The sequence below is a fragment of the Cervus elaphus genome, chromosome 23 (assembly GCF_910594005.1).
Source record: "Cervus elaphus chromosome 23, mCerEla1.1, whole genome shotgun sequence".
Taxonomy (NCBI): domain Eukaryota; kingdom Metazoa; phylum Chordata; class Mammalia; order Artiodactyla; family Cervidae; genus Cervus; species Cervus elaphus.
This window is the reverse complement of record NC_057837.1, coordinates 58,849,078-58,874,317: the sequence shown is the minus strand read 5'-3', so window position 1 is coordinate 58,874,317 and position 25,240 is coordinate 58,849,078.

Genomic DNA, 25,240 nt, shown 5'->3' with positions numbered 1-25,240 from the left:
GGCAGTCCTGTGTGCTGGAGCATGTTTAGCAGCATCCCTAGCCTCCATCAGCTCGATGCCAGTAGCGCGCTCCTTGTATGACAACCAAAAATGTTTCCGGACATTGCGGGATGTCTCCTGGGGTACAAAATTGTCCTGATTGAGAAGCACTGTTCAATGTAATTAAAAACTCACTTTGTTAAGGAGTTGGGATGTGACTGTGGGTGAAGCTAGCCAAGTGTCCCCCAACTTTTCCTCGACTTTCAGTAAATTATTCATCTATCAGATGACAGCCATGAGGGAGCTCTTATCTTCTTAAGGACTTCCAGTCAAAAGTATTTTGGGGTACAAACAAAAAGACAGCCCATGTTTCAGTTGAAGCTAAGAAATAACAGTTTCCAAAGCATCCCAGGGCCATTAAATTGTTCGTGAGGAAGAAAAATATGGCTGTCTTTTGTTCCCCCTTGATTCAACAAAACAGGTCTTGAAAATCACACTCTAGGCTTTTTAAGATCTCATTAAAAAAAAACTCTCATCATAAAAAATAATAAATTAATACCAGTTTTAAATGAACCTGTGTAGACAGGATAAAATGTATTCCCAGAACCTGTCTAGGAACTTTTGCAGAATCACATTTAGAATTTAACATTATTGCCTATTTTAAGGATGACGATGATAGAGGAAGGAGGAGTGATGTAGTGAGGGTCAGACCCCTGGGGACCCAGAGACTCTCAGGGGCCAGGATTTAACCCTCCAAGCAAGAGGGGGACACAGAGGATGTGAAGTGAATGGGAGAGCTTCTGGGTTCACTTGCATTTCAGGAAGATATTGCTGGCGGCCGAGTGTGGAATGATTTGCAGCCGGGTGTGTATCTAGTGAGCACCGATGATGTGCCAGGTGAGGGGGAATCCAAAGTGCACAAGATGAAGTCCCAGTTCCCCCAAGAGTCTAGTAAGGACATAGACAGAAATCGAATCAACAGGTAAATACTCTCAGCATAATGCCCCTCATTCAGTTAGGGCTATAAAGAAAAATGTCCTGGAGAGCAGAGAGGCTGATGGTGATGGGTGTTTTTTCTTTCTTTAAAAAAAATTTTTTTTTTATTGTGGTGAAAGTCACATCATATAAAACATACTATTTTAACCATATTTAACTGTAAGTTTCAACTGCACTAAGTACATTCACCTTGTGCAACTCTCACCATCATCCATCTCCCGAATTTTTCACCTTCTTAAACTGAAACTCTGTCCTCATTAACCACTAACTCCCATCTCCTCTCCCCAACACCGCGTCCCCCCACTCCTTGGCCCCTGGCATCTCTCAATGAGTCTTTCTGACTCTATGAATTTGACTGTTCTAGGTACCTCGTATAAATGGACTCAAACAGTACTTGTCTGTGCTACTGTATATTAGGGGCTTCTCAGGTGGCACTGCTGGTAAAGAACCTTCCTGCCAATGCAGGAGACGCAGGAGTCGCAGGTTCAATCCCTGGGGCGGGAAGATCCCCTGGAGAAGGAAATGGCAACCCACTCCAGCATTCTTGCCTGGAGAATCCCATGGACAGAGGAGCCTGGCAGGCTACGGTCCACAGGATCACCAAGACTCGGACATGACTGAAGCGACTTAGCACACACTGTATGTTGGAATACATTTTTAAAGTTAATATATGCCCTATAAACAGATTGCTTTTTTAGCCTAAGTCGTAACCCAGGAGAGAGACGAGGGAGGCCTGGGATGGGGGTGGGGGGAGCACAGGGACCTTCATGCTGTGTACCCTATGCGGCACATGTCAACAGTGGATGGGGGGTGTTGGGCTGGCCATCTCCGGGCTCCCCCCACCTCCAGGGTGCCCACATTGCCTTTGCTTTGGAGCAGCTGTCTAGCCGATATAAACATTTAAAAGTGGATGTAGCTTGGCTCTCATTCAGCATGTAAATAGTTGTCAAATCTTCAGTTTTGAAAGGACTGCTTCCTTGAGATTTGTATAAATTTTGGACCAGAGTAGAGGCCGCACACACAGAAAACCAGGTCTCTCTACACCAGGGACACGTCCTGAGTTTCAAAGATGCAAACCTTTTAGATAGGAACTCATTTTAGAGATGGAGACGGGCTAGAGTTAAGAAGGAGGATAACAAAGATTCAATTGTGTCCTGCATCCGACAGGCACAGCTTCCATTTAGAAAAGTAGAAATGCTTAGAAATGTGATGATTTTCAGCTTATAAAAATAATTTTATTTTTAAAAAATAATTTTATTTATTTATTTTTGGTTGTGCTGGATCTTCGTTGCTGCATGGGCTTTTCTCTAGTTGTGGTATGAAGGCTGCTCATTGTGGCGGCTTCTCTTATTGTGGAGCATGGGGCTCTTGGGCGCTCGGGCTTCAGTAGCTGTGGCTCTCGGGCTCCAGAGCACAGGCTCAATAGTTGTGGCAGATAGGATTAGTTGCTCCACATGGTGTGGGATCTTCTGGGATCAGGGGTCGAACCCGTATCTCCTGCATTGGCAGGCAAATTCTTTACCACTGAGTCACCTACAATTTTATTTTATTTCTTATGTTTCTCCTATGTTTTCAGATATTTAGCATTAAGGGGATTTTCTTTGGGGATAGGCTCCAACAACTCAACTCGTTTCTGAAATTAGACTTTGGGGTACCAACCTAAGTAGTCAGATTCCTGGGAAGCCAACAGACTCAGCATGTCAGGTATTTATCCCCAGCTGCCCCGTGACACTAGCGAAGATCAAAGAAATGGAAGGATTGTTCTTGGGGAAGATGATGGGAACTCACACCTGTCAGTGGGTGGATACACGGGAACAGTGTTTTCTGATGGCAATTTGGCAGGATCGCGAAATTTTAAAAGTAGCTTATCTTTCAAAACCAAGCAACTGATTTCCAGGAAGCATATCTTGGAAACATCTGAAATACTAGCCAAGATGATGGTAACAAGGATCAGCCCTGTGGCATGGTTTCACATAGGTGTATGTGTGAGATACACGTGCATTATCATTAACCCCCAACTGGTTTAAAATCATGATTATACTTCCCAACAGCATTTTACAGCTGTCTAAAAATGAAGTCAGCCTCAGCTAGGTGATCAAGGTCAACAGTGATGGTGATAGGTCACGTTGATAACTTGCATCCTTGATAGGATGTGATGAAAAGAGCATATCATCTCTTGTGGTTCATCCTCCCCAAACCCATCACGCCATTCTAACGACAAGAAAAACACCAAACTCTAACACTGGGGCATTTTACAAAATACCTGACCAGCATTCCTCCAAACTGCCCAGGTCACCAAAAATAAGGAAAGTCTGAGAAATGGCCATAGCCAAGGAAAACCTAAGGAAACACGACAAGTAAATGACATATGGTGTCCTGGGTGGGATCCTGGACCAGGAAATGGATATTAGGGAATAACTAGGGAAATCTGAATCAGGTATGACTTTAGTCAATAATAATGTATCAATGTTGGTCCATTAATTACGGCAAATGTACAATACTAACCTAAGTTACTAATAATAGGAGAAAATATTATTAATACAGTGTGGGGTATATGGGGACAATTTGTACTATCCCTACAATTTTCCTGTAAATCTAAAACTGGTTTAAAAAACAAAATCTACTGAAAAAAAAAAGAGAGAGAGACAGAAATTTATGGGTAGGGATTTCCCGGGTGGTTCAGGAGGTAAGACTGTGTTCCCAATGCAGAGGGCCTCGGTTCGATCCCGATCAGGGAACTAGATCCCACATGCTGCAACTAAGAGTTTGCATGCTGCAGCTAAAGATCCTGCATGCTGCAATGAAGGTGGAAGAGCCCATGTGCTGCAACTAAGACCCAGTGCAGCCAAATATTGAAAACCAGAAAGTTGTCGATGGATGTGAGGTTGTTTAAGATATATGACTGAATGAAAACAGTGATTCCATTTTTAAAAAGCACAGTTGTGTGTGTGTGTTTATTTGAAGTACTCATAGAGTCTGAGCGGTTATCTTGAGGCTTTAGGGTTGAACTGCTTAGTGGGAGTGAATCTTTTACATTTCTACAAGGCTTTGAATTATTATGCACACGTGAGATTTTCATAAGCAAAGTCGAGTAAAGATACTTCAAACACATACAGTGAAAAATAACTCCATGATGGGCAGAAAAAGGCAAGGGAAGTGTGAATAGCCTGCGCCAATCTCATTTCACACAAACAGACTCCAAATGAACTCACCTTGATTCATAATTTAGACTCAACAATATGGAAAAATTAGAACCCCATCTAGGTTTCTCGGCATACTGAAATGGCCTTGCTCCCAGAGAGTCTGATCTTATCTCCAGGGCCCATGGACTCTGCCCCTGGAGCTGGCCCTGGGAAGGACTTCCACACATGCCCTCATTTGGTCCTGAAAATAACCCTTCGAGGTCAATTATGTCACCCTTTTAAATATGAGGCCGGGACAGAGAAAGTCACTTGTCACCCAACCAGTAAAGGAAGGTGCAAGTCTAATTCAGAGCTCTCTGATTCAGGACCCCCAGCTTAACCACTCACCCCCAACTCCTCAAAGGCAGAGGCTGTGAGAAAGGAAGCTACTCGGCTAAACACGAATTCCCCTCTTGGTCCCCTCGTATGAGGAGGTGCCTGTTCAGCAAGATGGTTCCAATGAGCTTGAATCTCCAAAGCCATTGTTTATCTTTCTGGCGGAATATTTTGGTCCCATAACCAGGTACACATGGAGTTTGGTAACAATCAGAAAGTCCAAGGGTGCATTAAAACCCAGCACATGTTGACTAAGCTTGGGCCGTATGGAAAGTGTATGTTCGTCTTCAGTGTTTACGTTTTACTTATTTATTTTTCCTGATATCACATCAAAATAAAATTCAACCATGTTGCCCTGAAGCCCTTTCTGATGTGTGGGAGGTGCCCTGGACAAAATTTTCTGTTAGAAGGGGACAGAAAGCCGCAAAATGGAGATACGAAGCAGGGTGGATGGTGCGCACAGGTCAGTGCTGGGAGGAAGAGAGATCTTTTCTCTTAACTCAGATGCCCTTTGAAGAGGGGTTCCCAGATGCCTGAGTGATAAAGAATCCTTCTGCCAATGCAGGAGACGCAGGAGATATGGGTTCAATTCCTGGGTCCAGAAGATCCCCTGGAGGAGTACATGGCAACCCACTCCAGTATTCTTGCCTGGAGAATTCCATGAACAGAGGAGCCTGGTGGGCTGCAGTCCTTGGGGTCACAAAGAATTGGACACGGCTGAGCGACTGAGCAGGTATTCGTGCCCTTTGGAGAGGAGAACGTCTGTACAGGATGGCTGATAGGAGCTGACTTAACGTCAAACAGAGCTGAACTAACTCTTTTGGAAAATGTGTTTCCAGTATCACTTAAATTTTGACTTTTAACTTCTGTGGCCATGGGACCTACTTCATTTTTGCACATCTCTCCTCAAACCCCATCAGACCTGTCATATACAGATAAGCGAACAGCAAATAGGGCCACGTTTTTCTTGAGAGTCCCCCTGCTACTTCAGAGGGCACCGTGGTCTTCAGGGAAGGAGATCCCTCCTCTATTCTTGTTACCAGGTGAGAAGATGTCTTACCTTGATTCCCTCCCACCAAAGTGCCTTTGAGGAGTGGACCTCAATATGTATAATATTCATGGACAAAGAGGTCAGCTTCAAACTCCTAGTGGAAAGCTCTGCCACGTATTTAGTGCCTTCTCCATTCTGGGCATGTGTGTCTGATTCCACACAAGGAATCGGAAGCTTACCGCCTTGGTCGCCCTCACTGATGAAGACTGAAATTCATATTAAACACGATTCTGGGAGGTGTTTCTTTTTTCTTTCTTATTCCATTTTTATTGTTGAACTTCATCTGGTGCTAAGGTTTCCTCTAGAGAAGTAATTTAGAGCATCGTGGCATTTCCTTTCTTAATTAATCCCAACTGGGGCTTCGTCTAGAGCAAGCATTCGCGGTTGATGGCTTCATCACCGTGCAGAGGGCTCTTCCTGCTGCATTTGTAAACACCAGCCCGACCACGGCGCTATGGCAGGGTTCTGGTTTGAATTAAAGCCCAGGCTGAAGGATCAACCCAGCTGTGCTTTCCTGTAAGCTTTGTCAGTTTTCCAAAGCTTGTTAACATGCTAATATAAAAGGAAATAGGACGAACTTCAAGGAATTTACAACTGGTCTTAAACTTCAAAGACAAAAGCTACATCCATCCAGCACATACACACACAAAACCAATATGTCCCTCCATCTCCTCCTTCCTCAAACACAACACAACACAAAACAAAACAAAACCCAACTGATACAAGTTCATTTAGCAACCCTGGGATGGCTCTGGACACCGATTTGAAACATCGTGGCCACAATCCACTGATGTCGCAGGCAGAGTTACAACACCAGGCTTTTGTGCTGTTGTGAAACATGGGGCAAAATTAGTAGGTCTGATTGGAGGCGTGATAAATATTTCTCCAGTCCCTGAGAGAGTGACGCCAATCCAACCTAAAAGGTCGGCTCCCTTGTTCCTCCCCAAACAGAGCTGGCCAGGTGGGTTGGGTGGAAAGGGAAGACCGACTGTCCTCACCCGCCGCCTCCCCCGTCCAGCCCAGCCCTGGAACAAGGCAGAGCACATCCATCCTGACAACAGGGGCTTGTGATGAACTCAAGAGGGAGCGGCCGGGGCACGTTTCTTAGCAAACGGTGATTCATTTTCAGAGCCGTCTCTTGGAGATTCTGACAACAAATAGAAAAGCACAACTTTTTCATTTCCTCTTCATGTTCTGCTTTCTCCAGTGAGTATCAGCAGATCATATTTATCTCAGCCTGCCTGGGTATGGATGCCAAAACCCAGTTCCAAGATTCTCTTAATTTCCTCCGTTCATTTCCAAATTGGATCCCAAATAGTGAAACTGAAGGTCCCCATTTAGGAGGAGGCTAATGGCTGCTGCGATGACTCCTTCATTCTTCAGCCTCATTAATTGCTGACCGTAGGCAGAGTGTTCACACTAATGCCCATGTGGATCCGCTGAGGTGGTCCAAGAATGGCTGCTCTGTCTGCTTCCCTGATAGCTCCAACACTGGAGATGGAGGGCAGCCACATAGAGTGGCAGGTCTTGGCCTCAGCATCATCGACAATTCGGGCAGGATAAATCTTTGCTGTGAGGGCCGTCCTGGGCATTGCAGGATGAGTAGCCCACATCTCTGGCTTCTATCCAGCAGATGTCAGAGCACAACCCCCCTCCTCCCAAAGCAGGACAATAGAAAGTATTTCCAGACACTGCCAAATATCCCCTAGGGGTTGAAGTTGTTCCATAAAATGCAGGATTAAATTTGAATTTCAGATAAACAGTGAATGCTTTTATCTACAGCATATCTTAAGCAGTATTTGGAATGTGCTTAGGAATTATTTTTTGTTTACCTGAAATTCAAAGTCAACCGAGCAGCCTATAGTTTTGCTTGCTAAATATGGCCATCCTACCTGGAAGGCGATATATTCTCCACCAGTCCCTGCCCTCTACCCTATTTTGAGACCCACTGACTGAGGGGAAAAAAGCAAGTGAGAATAACTGCTTCTAGTCCCTGGTTTGCTCCATTCTTGGCCACATTATCTCAGAAAAGCCACTTAAATTCCTGGAGCCTTTCTCTCTTCCGTGTAAAAAGGGGTCATGATGTCTGCTCCCATCCATGTTGAGAGAGTTCAAGAGACAAAACTACACAGTAAGAAACAAGCCTCACCTAGTGCTGTCCTGTCACGTAACCCCTCCTTTCCCGAGGAACACCACTGCATTTCCCAGGAGTGGGGCTGAGCTAGCCCTGATTCCAGTCTTGACCAATCAGATGTTCATATTTATCCAGGCACAGCGATTGGCTCACGGGATACCATGTGACCGGAGCAGAGCCAATGGGAAATAAGGTGGTTTTGCTGGGGGATTTCAGTGAGAGATGCTCTTGTCTGTGAACCTGGTTTTGGAAGCTGTAAGATGGGAACTGCTGGAGGGCTTTCCTGAGGAAGAGCTGATGCAGAGCAAGGCATAGCTGAGGGATGGGAAGAAAAAAATGATGCCTGATGGAGCCACCCCCAAAGCCTCTGGACTTTTCTTTGAAAAGAAAGTGAAAGTGTTAGTTGCACAGTTGTGTCCCATACTTTGTGACCCCATGAATTGTAGCCCATCAGGCTCCTCTGTCCATGGGGTTTTCCGGGCAAGAATACTGGAGTGGGTTGCCATTCCCTTCTCCAGGGGATATTCCTGACTCAGGGGTCAAAGTGGCATCCCCTGTGTCTCCTGCACCGCAGGCGGATTCTACCTGCTGAGCCATCAGGGAAACCTGAGCTTAAACCTAAATAAATCCCCTCTTCACTTGAATTAGAGTTGAAGTTTCTGCCCAACCCAGCCAAAGAGGACCAGCTGACTCCTGTGTGAAGGGCTTCTCCAGCCTCGCCTCCATTCTAAGCATTCAGTAGAATGCTGCTGTGTTGCTGTGTGTTTCCTCAACTAGCCTGTAGCGTGTCCTCAAGTTCAGAGGCCATCTCATCTCTCCCATTGGCTCTCTGGTGGGTGTACCGGGCCCTGGGGGCTTGAGTCAGAATGGACAGAAGTGAAGGATAGAGGAAGGTGGATAAGTGAACAGGCAGGGTGCATGGTGGGAAACAAGGAAAATAAGCACTGTCCTAGCTCCACCAGAGAAGCTTTTACTGGATGAGCACTGCAGGTTCACCTTTCCTGCCTCGACTCTCCTGCCTACCCCTCAGCACTGAACCTTGGGTGCTTGCTGATTAACACAGTTCTCACCAAGTGCAGTCCCCAGCAGCTCAGGCCGTCAGTCTTGCTGGTCCCTCTGCCTGTTTTGCCCTTTCCAATATCTTCTCGTGGCTCACTCCTTACCACTCAATATCCTCATTCCAGTGCTACCTCCTCTGGGAGGTCTTCCCTCATCACCCCTGGCAGCCCTGCTTCCTGTCAGCTTTATCTCATCCATGGCCACTAGTCACTCAGTTGTGTCTGACTTGTTGGAACCCAATGGACTGCTGCATGCCAGGCTTCCCTGTCCTTCACCATCTCCCAGAGATTGCTCAAATTCATGTCCATTGAGTCAGTGATGCCATCCAACCATCTCATCCTCTGTCCGCCCCCCTTCTCCTCCTGCCCTCAATCTTTCCCATCATCAGAATCTTTTCTAATGAGTCACCTTTTTGCATCAGATGGCCAAAGTATTGGAGCTTCAGCTGCAGCATCAGTCCTTCCAATGAATATTCAGGGTTGATTTCCTTTAGGATTGACCGATTTGATCTTGCTGTCCAAGGGACTCTCAAGAGTCTTCTCCAGTAACACAATTTAAAAGCATCAATTCTTTGGCTCTCAGCTTTCTTTATGGTCCAACTCTCACATCTGTACGTGACTACTGGAAAAACCATAGTTTTGACTATATGGACCTTTGTCAGAAAAGTGATGTCTCTGCTTTTTAATATACTGTCTAGGTCTGTCATAGTTTTTCTTCCAAGGATCACATGTCTTTTAATTTCATGGCTGCAGTCACTGTCCACAGTGATTTTGGAGCCCAAGAAAATAAAATCTGCCACTATTACCATTTTTTCCCCATCTGCTTGCCATGAAGTGATGGGACACATAATAGATGCTCAATAAATATCTGTTGAATGGATCAATGAGCTATTTTTGTGTCTGGCTTTCTCTGCAGTGTGTGAGCCTGTTTTATTAATTTTATTTATTTTTGTTCGTTTCTTTTGGGGGTTATGTGGAGCGGCATATAGGGTCTTAGTTCCCCAACCAGGGATCAATCCCATGCTCCCTGCAGTGCCAACAGAGTCCTAACCACTGACCCACCAGGGAAGTCCCATGTCTTATTCATTCTGAACCCACAGGGTCCATTAATGAGACCTGAGTGCATGCGTATTGAATGAATGAAGAATTTCTAATACCATGCTAGTCTCTGAGGAAGCCAGGGCACCTGAAAGCTCTCTGTGGGCTCAAACTCTGAGCCTCCCCAGCAGGACTCATGGGGTGGGGACACCATGAAGCCAGAGGAGGCAGAACTGGGGCCTTGGATCTGCTCTCTCCTGATGCCGTGATCCTGGGCATCAGACACTTGTCTGTAAAGCGGGGAGAACACCAGCATCCCAGTCACCATATTAATTGAGTATTAATTGAGGCTGAGCATGTGACCCAGAAGTATCCAGTTGTGCTAGCACAGAGTTGTATTGATATATTTGTTTCTATTGATCTGAGTATCCTACATTCATCATCACTCCAAAGGAGGGAACTTGCTTCCAAGATCACACAGCAAGTCAGAATTTTCTGATTGAATTGTGAAGTGCAAGCCTCCCACTCCCCCCTCCATCTAAGCTCTTGCCTCGCTTCTCACCCCCATACCTTCCAGCTTCCACCCTGGGCCCCTTTTCCTGCAATGAGATCCTCAGGGCCTTTTCCTTGGGTGGGCGCCTTTTATTCTCAACAGAAAAAAAAAAAAGAAAAATGACAAAGTCGCTCAGAAACCCGAGCTGTTTTTCACACTGTTCTGTCTCTGACAGGCTGTTAGAAAAGTTGGGAGGAGAGGTGCTACTGTTATACTTTTGTTATTCGGTGCTAATTAGAAGAAAGCCAAGCGCTGGGATGGGAAACAGTTCCCCACGAGGCCCTTATTGTTACCATTGGAATGAAAATGAATTCAGATTAAACGTCTTCTGATTCCCAGACATTATATTTCCAGCAAAATATTTTGTTTTGCTCGTAAATAAATCAAAATTACCTGGTCAATCGAATAGCATTGACACGTCAAAAAATTTTCCATATTCTGAGTATTAGCTTTTTCTGTAGCGTTTATAATGAAGATGTTGATCGAGTTTGCCATGTGGGCCAGTGTGTTTTTGATGAGCAGAAATGCACAGTCTATGTCAACAGACTGAATAGAAGAGATGGGTGCAGTTTCTCCTTTTGGAGGAGGGCAGGGTGCTAGAATGAGAGCGCTTTACCTGAGAAGCCTGGAAAGGTGAGAGCGGGCTGCCCTGAACCTTGCTATCTTGAAAGCCTACTACGCACTGATTGCACAATTCAGTCTGTGTTTAGCAGCGAGGCTACTGTGCCAGGTGTGGGAGTACCTCATGGAATCCTCGCAGTAGACCCTGGGGTGGGCACTCTTATTGTTGTTCCCAACTCTGTGGAGGAGGAAGGAGAGGCTCAGAGAGGTTAAGTCCTGTGCCCAACATCACATAGCAGGGAAATGGTGGCCCCAGGACGGGATTCCAGCACGTTGAGCTCCGGTGCGCATACTTTGGGCTGCAGTGCTGGCCAGTCTGACTGCAGGAGCCCTATCACTGCCCAGCCGTACCGGTGAGAGCACTGAGGCTCCATCCTAGCAGGAGGCTGCCCTGAGAGAAGGGGCAGGGCCATGACGCAGAGTGGCCTCTGGCTCCAGGAAGAAGGAGGTGCCAAGGATGGTGGAGAACATGTGCTCTGGGATCATCCGGTCACCAGCCTCTGATGTTGCTTTCCAGCAGGATGACCTCGGGCAAATGACTTCACCTCTCTGTGCCTCAGTTTCATCCCCTGTAAAGTGAGGACAAGAGTTCCTGCCTCTTCATGGGATTTGAGGATTGAAAACTGTTACAGCTCTGCATAACACGCTGGTTACCTGATCCACCCTAGATCAAAGCTGGCTGTTGCTCTCATCATTACTATTATTCTGATTCTAAAACTGTACCCCTTCTGGATGCCAGAATGCTGCTGGCAATAGAGTTCTGTTATCAAGTTGGATCATTCTGAGTAAGCATATAACCTGCTCCAGGCTTCAGTTTCTCCCAGAGAGCAATCAGAGAATCTGAACAGAGGACCTTGAAGGTTCTGGGTGGTTTCACTGCTTTGACCCCGAATCCTTACTATTATATTTCATTCACTTCTTTCAGTGATGCCAGGCACAGTGCTGGGCTCTGGAACAAATAGCCACGACCCTCATTAAGTTCTTGTGTCTTATATGTAGAAAAATAGAGATTCACAAAGCCGATGAGAGTGATAAACCCTCTGCAGCCATGTGGTTTTGCTCACCTCTCTCAGAGATGACCAATAATAAAGGATATTTGTTGGCACGTTTGTTTTCCAAAATGCTTTCACTTCCTCCCTCTGGAGCTGTCTTCATGATGCCTGTCTGAACTTTGTGGCATGCTGAGCAACCCTCATTTATCCCCATTTGACAGATGAGAAAATTGAAGCTCACAGAAGTTAAAATGATTTACTCAAGGCCAGGGAGCTAATTATCAGTGGAATTGTATCTCAGCTCTGCTTGTTCCCACAACCTCCTCTCCTGCCTCCTCCTGCCCAATGAAGCAATAAATCTGAGTTCTGTTGCCATTGGCAGGGTCAGATAAGGTCTGGTTTTTCTACACTGGTAGCTAGAAAAATGGGCTGGTAACCCTTCAACCACAATTTCATTATTATCTTCTGAGGTCTAGCTGAGCAGAGGCTATGGTCTCCATTCTCTAAATCACTCAGTGAGTCAATCAATAAATGCTGAGTAAACATTTTCCTGTACCTGGAAGGGAGCTAAAACTTACTCATAACCTCCAAGACTTATTTTGGGTGTGGTAACATAATCAAAGTAAATAATGTATGGGTGCCTACTATGTGCCTAGGACCGTGACATCCTGTCACTCTTGGCCATATTAGGAATTCGCTCAATAAGGTTACCTTTGCAGATCCAGGGAAAGAGGCTGAGTAAAGCTGAGACACCTGCTAGGGTTGCCCAGTGAAATACAGGACACCTGTCGTTTGGGGCACACTTATATTAAAAAATCATTCATTGTTTATCTGAAACTCACATTTAACTGGATGTTCTGTGTTCTTGTTCGCCAAACCTGGCAACCCTTCCAAGATCATGCAGGGGGTCAGAATTAAGACTGAGATCACCCAGTTCTTTGATGTGTAGAGCTGACTCACTGGAAAAGACCCTGATGCTGGAAAGATTGAAGGCAAAAGGAGAAGAGGGAGGCAGAGGATGAGATGGTTCGATAGCATCACCGAACCAAAGGACATGAATTTGAGCAAACTTCGGGAGATAATGAAAGACAGAGAAGCCGAGCGTGCTGCAGTCTATGGGGTTGCAGAGTCATACAGGACTTAGTGGCTGAACAACAACAATAACAACATCTGCTTCTCAAGCTTCCACTTTTGGCCACTGTGATGTCCTGTCTTGTCTATATCAAGAGGAGAGCTTTTCAGGGACTTCTCTGGTGGTCCAGTGGTGAATACTTTGTGCTTCCAAAGCAAGGAACATGGGTTTGATGCCTGGTTGGGGAACTAGGACCCCGCCTGCAGTGCAGCTAAGGTTGCACATGCTTCACAGTCAAAAAAAAAAAAAAAAAAAAAAAAATAGAGACGAGAGCTTTCTTCTGGCTTCACTTTATAATCGTGCCCTATATCTTATTGATCAGAACTGGATCACCTAATTGGGAAGGTGAGTATTTTTAGTCGGGGGAATGCTAACCCAAACATAAGATCAGAGATCTGTTTACAGGGAAGTTGGGGAAATGGATATTTGGGAAATGATACAAATTAAGCCTGGAATTGCCAGTGGCCTCCACAGGGGGAAAAATTGAGGATGAATAAAGTGACTCAAGGGGGTTCAGGCAAGCCGTGGGGAGAGACCTTGTCTCAGGAGGGCAGAAGAACCCTGGGACTGTGCTTTACCTTAAGTCAGAGCAACCACTGGACATTTTAGCTATTTGAGTCAACAGTAACTAACTTGTTGGTTCCCTCCATTTCTGGCCCCCACCCCCTGCCCCGCCACACACACTTTTTGTTTTCTTTTTGAGGAATTTGAGTTGGATTCCTACTCCATGTACCATCATTGCCACGTAGGCACCTGAGGCAGACTTCACTAATCGATTGTAGCACTCCTAAAGGTACAGAGGTTAAGAAGCTTCTGCTCCAAAACCAGACTGGCTGGCTTTGAATCCAGGATCTTTCACTTTCTAGCTGTGTGTCCTGGGGCAAGTGATGTAACCTCACTGAGCTTCTATTTCCTTATCTGCAGAATAGACATAAATAGTACCATTTCACAGCGTTGCTGTGAGAATAAAATGAGATGTATCCAAAGCACTCAGCGTTGTCTGGGGTATCATAATGCTCCCTGAATGCTAGCTGGCAGCAGTAGCAGCAACAGGGCCAGGGCTTGATTCAGCTGCAGGAGTCCTTCTCCACCCCGCACAAAAGACAGGTCCTATGGCTCAGCCTGAACTACCAGGAGAGGTGGACTCTGTCTGCCATCCCTGCTCTGATCCAGCCCTTGCAGATAAGAAAACAGACCCAGGAAGTTGAAGCCATGAGCCCACGGTCTCATAGAGCCGAAGCCCTAGGCTTTGCTCTGGTTCAATCTTGAGTCACCCACGCCTCCTCATCCCATTTCACTTCTATTCCAAACACATGGAAAGACTTGTGGAAAGCCACAAGTGGGCTTGGGCACTGAGGTCAGAGGGACCTCTTCCAGGTGCTCTTGGGGTTTGGAACCATGTTCATAACTCTTGCATCTTCCTATTCAGGCCAGGTGTCTGGAGGCAGTACAATGTCTGTCCTTTGTCAACTTCCAAGTTTGGGCAGCAGAGAGAAAAGTGAGGAATGAAAACCATTGCCTCATCTTGGGAGGACCCTGAGATGGGCAATTCCTGTCTTCTTGTGAAAGGTGGACCACAGTCAGGACTACCCAGCTGCCCTTTGCTCTGCCGAGAGGAGTTCTCACCTTTGCCCCGTGTTGCTTCACAGAAACTGGTCCTACCTGGTTGCTACGGGTAGTGAATTTCAGAGTCTGCAATTGTCACCTGGCTGAACAGGCCTGGGGGCCAGATCCTGGGTAAAGGACATCCAGCGATAAATACGTAAGGGGAACAAACAGCCCAGAAGTGTGGAGAAGCTGGACCCAACCAGCCTTCCAGACTGAGCATCTCAGCCAGGCTCTTAGGTGAGCCAAGATGCAAACACAGGTCTGGGCACATCTGTCAGGAACGTCTCTGCTCCGCACCCATGAACAAAGCCACCCAGAGGCCTGAGGCAGACTGACTCCAGCTTTTGAGGCAGATAAGATAAGAGGTCAAGAAGTCAGCCGGGGAAAAGAGAGGCTCCCACATAAACAACCAACCACTGTAGCAATAATGCCTCAGCCATAAGAGGCTCAACAGTCCTGTGCGGCGCTCTGACAAATGTTCAGGATCCAAGGTCCTTATTATTCTTGGGGGGGTGGGTTGTGGCCTAGACTTCAGGGCCCACACCCTTGTAACAAGTTCCTGGGTGATGCTATGCTGCTGGTCCAGGGACCAGCAAGGGGGTTGGTTATAAGACCTGCTGTCACCCAAGGCTCTCACCATCCAGCTGAGAAACAACGGGGAAAGGGAGGCTGGGGGCGAGAGTCAGGCAGGTATGGGCCAGGAGGGCATCCCACAGCAGGGCCTGTCTGGGCCAGCTGGCGGCTGGGGGGGGCGGGGGGTGGTCCCTGAACCCAGACCATCACAGAGTCAGTCTCCTGATGATTAATTCATTTACTCAGTCACTGGAGACTGAAGGCCCGGTAGGTTCTAGGATGCAGAGAGTCAATGTCTGATGTAAGCTCTGCATTCCAGGCCTGTGATTGACTCGAGATATATTCACTCATGAAACATCATGAAACAAGGAGAGTCTGTGGCTGACAGAGGTGGTCCTTGCTGGTCTTCTGGGATCTGTGTGCCGCTTTCCTTGGGGCATTTGTTTCCAGTGACAAGTCTTTGGAGACTCACCTGGGAACTAGCGGCGTGGCACCAGGCAGGCCCAGAGATCCAGAGATACTTGGAGTTTGCAAGTCCAGGTAACACCCTACCAGAGGCAGGCAGGTGGGGGTTATGAAAGTCTGGCGTCTTACCTCCAGGTCAGGAAAACTCAGGGGGTAACTTAGCCTCCAGAGGTCCCCACAGGACCAGGTGAAACCACTGTCCTGACTCCCTTGCAATCACACCTTCCTCGGCGCCACCTGTCCCAGGCAGCTGCCCCAAGTCCTTTTTGTCTCCTCTTAATAACGAATCACATGTCCATGAATCCTCGAATCAGGTTCTACTTCTGGGATAGCTGACCTAAGGCACGTGCCATTTTCTGGAATTCCAAGAGGGATGTGAAGCAGGTGGGGGGTCTGTGACCAAGTCCAGGTGCCCGGAGACGGAGCTCAAAGGCATCTGGAATCAGAAGACAGTAAGTCCCCTACAACCTTCAAGTTTCAAACTTTCAAAGATGCAGAACATGTGTTCATGTGTCCAGTCATGTAACTTAGTTCTTGTGTCTGGCATACTTTTTGAGGTACTGCAAGATAAAAAATTATTTTTCTGTTTGTTTTTTCTAAATGTATTATTTATGTGAAATGTATAATCAGTACAGTACTATATAGCCGATTGTGTTAGTTAAGTACCTAGGCTAACTTTGTTGGACTCACTAATGAATTTGACTTAGGAATGCACTCTAGGAATGAAATTGGTTCCTATGAAGGGGACTACAGTGGTTAAGTTCTGAGAGTCAGAGGAGTAACTTTCTAGAGGGTCTCCCTCTAGCACACTCAGAAGATTCCCCTCCTCTGGAAATCAAGTGAGATGCAAAAGCAAATGGGCCCTGTTTGAGATGTTTATAATCTCTCCTGTTATGGAGAAAGTTAATAGAGTTTCTTATAGAGGCTTTTGGCTTACAATGTATATCAGAGATTTCTCTTGGCTGCACACAGCTCAGCAGACATGAAGGGAAGCCACCGGGGCACAGCTGTGACTTCCTGCTCCTCCAGGGAGGTGGGGTGGCCCTCGGCTGTGTCCAGGAAAACCAGAGGGTCCTGTGTGGGGACAGTGCTGGGCTGGGCATAAGGGGTGTCAGAGCTTTCGATGGATGACATCCTGGCCTTGCCCTGGGTCTGTTTAGTGACTGGTGGAGAATCCACTCATTTGCTGCCCCAGAGGTGAGTGATGAGGGGGTGGGGGAAATACTCCAGGAACATGACAAAGTCCTTCCTTTGTTTTCAGAGCTATAATTACCTATTCAGGTGTTGCCTCCCACGACTTGGGCAGAGCAGGGTGGGAGGAGCAGGGGAGACACTTCAGCACTGAAAAGATGAGCTCAATGTTTGTGGAGGTTTCTGTGCTGCACTCTTGCTCCGGCTGCATTCAGAACCAGGTCTTTTTTTCGTCTGTATCATTGATTCAGTCATGGTCATCTGTGGAAACTGGTCCCCCTTGGGCTTTGACATTAACGGTGTGTCATGCTCAGTCATATTTGGCTCTTTTGTGACCCCATGAACTGTAGCCTGCCAGGCTCCTATGTCCATGGGATTTCCCTGGCAAGAATACTGGAGCAAGTTGCTATTTCCTATTCCAGGGGATCTTCCCAACCCTGGGATCGAACCCATGTCTCCCGCATTAGTAGGTAGATTCTTTACCACTGAGTCACCAGGGAAGCCCTCATTTGTAATTACTGTTTTCATGCCAGCACAGGCTGAGGTGTGTTCTCTCTGGTTTATCCCTCAGTCCCTTTGCTAAGAGCAGAGGATGCTGTGTTCCATCCTGTTACTCCCATGGATCTCATCCAGGATCATCTTTTTTTCAGACACCTCCCCCTAAATGAAGACTCTCCACCCCTCCCTGCTCCAAAGTCCCCCATCGTCTCCGTTAGGATTCTCATTCTGGAGTGACCAACTACCCTGGTTTGCTTGGCTCTGAGGGGTTTCAGAGCCAAAGCAGGACAGACTCAGGGAAACCAGGGCACTCGGTCCCTTTACTGCTTTGGCTGCTACAAAAAGAAGCTTGTTAGAGGGACTTAAAGAAACCCAGGGTTTATTTATCTCTTATATAAGAGAAAAAGTCCAGGACTGGATGATGGCTCTCATAAGGTCATCAGGGACTCAAGCTCCTTGCTTTCTGTCCTGCCATCCTAAAAGCCTAGCTTTTAGCCTCCAGGTTGCCCCACGGTCCCAAGGTGGCAGTTCCATCTTTAGTCATCACATCTACATCCCAGGCATGGAGATCCAGGAAGGTAGAAGATTTAAAAGGGCAAGTGCTTATGAATTAGCCACCTTTAAAGAGCTTCCCACAGAAGCTTCTAGTCACATTTCATTGGCCAGAACTGTACCACATGACCATCCCTAACTGCAAGGGAAATATAGCTTTTTAGTGTGTGCCTTGTTGCCCTAATAAAATGTGGTTTTGCTTGTTTGGAAGAAAGTAAGAATAAGTCTTTGATAGTTGAGTTGGCCAACTCCCAGGTTTGCCCAGAACTTTCTCAGATTTCGTACTGAAAGTCCTACATTTCAGGAAGCCCTCAAAGTCACCAACAAGACGATTTGTCCCCATATTGGTAGGAAACCTCCAGTCTCTGAAACACCTACCTTCCTCGATTCAACAATAGCAGCTGCCCTAGGAACACAGTGTTGGTGTTTGTCTAATACCTTGACATCCAGGCATAAATCAAACATCAAACAGCCCGGTGATACATTAAAAAATAATTTCATCATAGCCCAGGTGCTGAATTACAACAGTTGAGCTGTAATTATTTGATACCTATCTAGGTGGCTGAGAGAACTCTGGTTCAATTAGGAATAAAATTAGGCTCCCAGATTTTCTCTGCACACTTCTCTCTTTCAGGGAAAAAAATTCCCTCCTTTTTCCAAGTTCAGATTTTTCTTTAATACTTAAACTCTAGTTTTCAATGCTTGCTAAAAAGGTATGATATTGAGCTTGGCAAAATCTCCAGATCTGGAGGAAAGATGTAGGAGCGGGAAATGGAAAACACCCGTCTTCAGGATAACAGGCATTTCTTATAATTGAGCATGAACACTGCCAGGGGCTTCTTAGCTCATGAAAGGGGGTGGCCAGGGAGAAACCATGACCAGCATTAAAAGACTGCCAGCAAACATTCATCAGCCACTTCCCGATGTTAGGCGCTGGGCTAAATTATACCTTCAGCTTGTTGCATCTTCGTGTTCTTCTCTGTTCTGGTTTGCAGTTAGAGAAACTGAAGCTTCCAGAGACCAAATCATTCACTAAGTCCACATAACTAACAAATGGGTGGTGATATAGGGTTGGCACCCACATCTGGCTGATTCCAGAGTCTGGTTAATATATGCTGTCTCTTGGAAAGAGCTGGTTTTAGTCAAGCTATTATTAATACATAGGTTTGTAGGAAAAAAAAAAAAAGAACGTCTGGCTGCACCCAGAAATGACTTGTTCAATTGCTAAGTCGTGTGTCTCTTTGCAACCCCAGGGACTGCAGCATGCCAAGCTTCCCTGTCCTTCACCATCTCCTGGAGTTTGCTCAAATTCATGTTCATTGAGACGGTGGTGATGCCATCCAACTATCTCTCTGCTGCTCCCTTCTCCTCCTGCCCTGTCTTTCCTGGCATCAGGGTCTTTTCCAATGAATCAGTTCCTCACATCAGGCGGCCAAAGTATTGGAACTTCAGCTTCAGCATAAGTCCTTCCAATGAATATTCAAGGTTGATTTCCTTTAGGATTGACTGGTTTGATCTCCTTGCTGTCCAAGGGACTATCAAGAGTCTTCTCCAGCACCACAATTCAAAAGCATCAGTTCTTCAGTGTTGAGAACTGATGTTTTCGAATTGGTCCAACTCTCACATCTGTAGATGACTACTGGAAAAATCATAGCTTTGACTATACAGACTTTAGTCAGCAAAGTGATGGCTCTACTTTTTAATATACTGTCTAGGTTTGTCATAACTTTTCTTCCAAGGAGCGATTGTCTTTTAATTTCATGGCTGCAGTCACCATCTGCAATGATTTTGGAGACCAAGAAAATAAAATGTCACCGTTTCCACTTTTTCCCCATCTATTTGCCATGAAGTGGTGGGACTGGATGCCATTATCTTAGTTTTTTGAATGTTGAGTTTTAAGCCAGCCTTTTCACTCTAGCAGCATCCTTAAAGTTGAAGGAAAGAAAGCAATTTGCAAGTCTTGACAATTTATGTTTCCCAGCACACTGGGTGCTTAAAAATGCCCCATGTTTTTAAGATAACAAATGCCACTGTATTGTTTTCAATTATTTCTGCTTATTTCTTGAGATGGCTTGGCATCTGGCTACCACCCAGTTTTCTAGTGCCAATTTCACAGATTAGAAGTTGCAAGGCAGGTTTTGCACCTTATAAAGAGACCAGAGTGACTTCCCAGGTGAAGGCTCCCCAAATGCTAGTCTAAGTCACGGTGGAGATTCTTCTTGAAGCCCAGTGCCTGCTTGGACATGGTGATCCTCTGCTGATGCTCCAGCTGCTGGTGTGGGGTGGGGGTGGGGGCTTCTGGGGTCAACTCTGGCCCAGTGGATGCCTCTGCTGTTCCTTGTTGAGAACCGCACATCTTCTGAGGCCAGCAGGGTGGACAGTCTCCACTGGTTGCTGAGTCCCAGTGGGGTTTGAGGTTTCCAAGTGTGATACTGAGTCCTGGTTCCTTCCTCTGGGGATTAGTGACAAAGGCTAAAGTAGGACAAACCTCCCAGAGCTGTTGGGGGATGAATTGAGATGGTCAAGTGCCTGACTCAGTGCCTGGCATATATGAGGGCTCGGTAGATCTTAGCCTGAAGTGACGAGGAAGAAGAGGAGAAGGAAAAAAGAGACAGGAAAATAAGGAGAAGAAAGAGATCGTGAGCCTCAAGTTTCTTTAGTTATAAAAGGGGAACAATACTAAAACCTCTTTCATCAGACTGTAGAAGAGCTGGAATGATAGGATGTCTGTGAAATTATGCTCAGTGCAGACTCAGTGTCAGACAAATCTTAGCAGTTGATGCAGCCTTCAGAGCATCAACAAAATGGGGATGAGAAGGTCATGTTTTTGAAGTGCTCAGTACCGCATCAGAATTCAGAGTGGAAGGATCACTATTCAGAGGTGAAGAAATCGTGCTACCCCACTGGTGGTGACTGAGCTTGTGATCTCCAGGGGGTGGGGTCTTTGGGAGAGAACCGAATGGAACTGGCTTTGTGGCCGGCCTATGGACACTCCCAGATGAAGCGGGCCCCAGGGCAACGTCTGGCAACTGATGGCACTGGCCTGCGTGGCTTCAGTCTTCCCATCAGACCTGTCCTGGTGACCAGTGTCACTCTCCATGTCCTTTAATTCTCTCGCCAAAGGCCCAGGAAGCAGCGTGTGACCAGAGCCGGGCTGTGTGCGCACTGCCCCTGGGTGGTCCCCATGCACGCGCTCAGCTTCCCCGGCCGCTTTGACATCTGCCTTCTGCGAAGCACATGTTGTCACCAGTTGACACTTACACAAGCCAGAAGCGGGCTGGCCCACACTCATCGCTGTAATAAACACATGTGGCCGTTTTTGAGAGCTTGGCTATGCCATCCATCAATCTGAGTGACACCCCAGAAGTCCCCGTGGGGAGGAAGGCAGCGCTTCAAAGGGCAGAGGTTCACAACCAGGTGTGCCCGCTAGGCACGCGGGGTGCCCTGGGCTGCAGCCCGTGGGAGGAGGTGAGTGACAGGGGTCTGTGTGCCTGCATGCCTGCGTGCGTGTTTGTAAGTAGCTGTGCGATGTACACATGTGTGTATATGTGTGTATGCACACATGTACCTGCATGTTTGTGCATGTGTATGCGTGTGTACACATTCGTGTATATGTAGATGTGTGTGTTGGTGCATGTATGTGTGTGCATGTGTGTGTGTGTACATGCAAACACATTACATCAAGAGCCCCAAATTCCAACAGCATCAGGGACCAGCAGGATTGTGAAAATGGAATGGGATAGATGGAAACTGACTTTGGTCCTCAGAATTCAGGGTACAATAGAGAGCGACGGGAACGTGGCAAACAGGAAGCCTGTGTCCAGCCGAAGGAGGAAGATGCAACTCAGTTCTCAGCATCTGCCGCCTGCTGAGTCTTGGTTATCTATTGCATTAATATATATAGCAGTGTGTGGGTTTTCCAGGTGGTGCTAGTGGTAAAGAATTCCCCTGCCAATGAAGGAGACATAAGAGACACGTGTTCAATCCCTGGGTTGGGAAGATCCTCTGGAGGAGGGTGTGACAACCCATTCCATTATTCTTGCCTGGAGAATTCAAGGGACACAGAAGCCTGTTGGGCTACAGTCCATAGGGTCGCAAAGAGCCAGACACGGCTGAAGCGACTTAGCATGTATGCATGCATAGCAGTGTGTATATGAAATTTCCTGATATTTAAGATCATTGTCAGCTCATCAAGATTTACAATGTTCCCTGGCTCAAAAAAACAAAAACACACTCAGAGCTGGAATTTGGCCTGTGGACCCCAGTGGAGTGCAGCTGTTTCTCCCAGTGGGGAAGGGACTACTCTGCCCGGTTGCGCTGTTCCCAGAAGATCCTCACTGACCTGGAAGAGTCGTTCTCAATGGAGTGAACGTGCCCTCTAAGGGACATTTGGAAATGTCTGGAGACATTTTCCATGATCAAGACAGGGTGGTGGGAGGCAATGGCCTGTTCCAGAGGGCAATTGTTACTGGCAGCTGGTGGGTAGAGGTCAGGCATGCTGTTGAACACCTACAGTGCCCAAGACAGACGCCACCCGCGCCCCCCTCCCGCCACCGCCCCAATCATAGTAAAGAATTGTCTGGTTCCAAATGCCAATATTGAGAAATCTGAATGAGAATCATCCCGAAGATGATCTGGGAGGGCTGGCTTCCAGCTGCCCGAAGTTGTAACTCTTGAGCAGTGGCCTTTAGGCGTCAGCTGTGTGACCAGTTAAAAATCTCATCCAAGAGATGGATTTCTGGCTGAGGGGCCTGCCCTAGTGCCTTCCCCACACAGCAGGCTTCAGGTTGGTGTCTCACACACCTGAAATCACTGAACTCCCACACCCCACAGGAAACACCACTTTTATCCTCATTCTGTACATGCAGAGTCACACACACAAGTTTGGTAGACCCCCCAGTGTAACTCAGGGCAGACTTGCCCCCAAGCCCACCCTCTTAATGACAGGGCAACTCTGTAAGAAAATATGGACTGAAATGACTTTACATCTCTTGCACATTTGCGTTTGAATTGACTGCTTCTTCTGTCTGGAATGATGCTCTCTTGGAAGACTCCCACTCATCTCTCCAGGCTGAGCCTGAAAACTGCCTTCTCCAGGAAGCTGCCCCGGCTGCTGAGCCTGTCAGGCCCTGAGTCTGGGGTCCCTCCACAGCCAGGTGTTTCCCCTCCTAATGGATCATCTCCCCTTTACTGTGATGGCTTCAGTGTTTGTCTTAACATTAAATGAGCATCCAACATGACTCTGCTGAGGCCTGACACGTACTAGGCACTGACTAAGTAGGTGTTGAATGAACAGATCCATGAATAGTGGGTGTTTCTTAGCTTCTGTTCTTAACATTATTTCTGAAGTTTGGAGCACGTTGCTGAGCCTTCATGATGAGCCAGGCGCTGCTCTTAGTATTTAACGTGTATTAACTTGTTTCACGCTTGCAACAGTCCCATGAGGTTGGTATTATCCCACACTTATCCCATTTCCTCAACTTCTCAGGCAAAGAGAAGCTAAACCACTTGGCTAAAGTCACACAGCTCATAAGTAGCAGGAACTTCCTCAGTGGCTGCTTTGGGCACACTGTCTGCAGGCTGGAGACAGAGCTGAGTTCTGTGCTTGTTCCAACTCTTTGCATCCCCCATTAAGGGCTTAGTGAGCTATTGTTATGTGACCCAGGGCAAGTTCAGGCATCAAACAACCATTATACCAAACCTCTATGATGTGGCAGACACCGCACTAAATGAAGTAGTTAGAATTTCATATTTGTCATTTGCATTTCTCATTTAGGTATTTGCCTGTAAATATGGTACTGGTATATTTGACTTTTTTTTCTCATTGATTAGCAGTTATTCTTTATATGTTAAGGTCATACACCATATATATTTGTCACATTTTACATATTTTCCTTGAAAGTGAAAGTGTTAGTAACTCAGTCATTCCAACTCTTTGTGACACCATGGACTGTAGCCTGCCAGGCCCCTCTGTCCATGGAATTCTCCAGGCAAGAATACTGGAGTGGGGAGCCATTCCCTTCTCCAAGGGATCTTCCTGACCCAGAGACTGAACCTGGGTCTCCCACATTGCAGGCAGATTGTTTACTGTCTGAGCCACCAAGGAAGCCAATTTTGTTATTTTCCAACCTGTTTATATGTTTCATTTGCTGTTCAGAGTTTTTTATTTTAATTTTTAGGTAGTCAGAATTTTTTTTTTATCATTTCACTTTACATGCCATGCCTCAAAAGATTCTTTCCACTTCCAAGATTATAAAACATCAATTCATACTTATTTCTCCGCTTTTAAATTAATTAATTAATTAATTTGGCTGTGTTGTGTCTTAGTTGCAGCGTGTGGGATCTTCCGTTGACAAGCTCAGACTTCCTCATTGTGGCACTCGGACTTAGTTGGTCTGGACATGTGGGGTCTTAGTTCCCCGACCAGAGATCAGACCCGTGTCCCTTGCATTGTAAGGCAGATTCTTAACCAGACTGGACCACTGGGGACGTTCCCTCTCCAGTTCTTTCAGATTCATTATTTAATTTATTCATACCTTACTTAACATTAATCTTTGGCTCACTTGGAATAAATTTTAGCATATGGTGTGAGGCAGGAAGCTCACATTATTTTTGTTCACTAAGTCTACTACATTCTTATGAAAAACTCCTTGAGAGCACCTTGACTGAAACAGGCAGCAAATCCTCACAGTATCCACGGCAGCTTAGCCTGTAAACCAGTTGTCTTTTGGTTGCCTAAGATATAGATACACCTTGCATACCTATGTCTATAAAGATGTAGATATGTCTTATATGTCTATATATTCACCATTCAGTCGGTGAATGTGGCAATGTAACAGTCTGGATTTTTGTAAGAGATTTTTAAGCTTTTGCTTCCCGGGGATACAGTTAACACCAGCCTCTGTCACTTGCTGATTCACAGCTTACATGACCCCCACCTTCCCAGCCAGCAAATTATTGATCTATCACATGACTGATAGAGATCCCTTGATGCCTGCTAAGTCGCTTCAGTCATGTCTGACTCTTTGTGACCCCATGGACGGTAGCCCTCCAGGCTCCTCTGTCCATGGAATTCTCTAGGCAAGAATACTGAAATGAGTTGCCATGCCCTCCTCCAGAGGATCTTCCCAACACAGGGATTGAACCTGTGTCTCTAATGCCTCCTGCAATGATAGGAGGGTTCCTTACCACTAGTGCCACCTGGGAAGCCTGAGAGATCCATTGATACATACCAATTAAAATCATTGTCAGTCTTGCGATTCAATTGGCAAAGATGAAAGA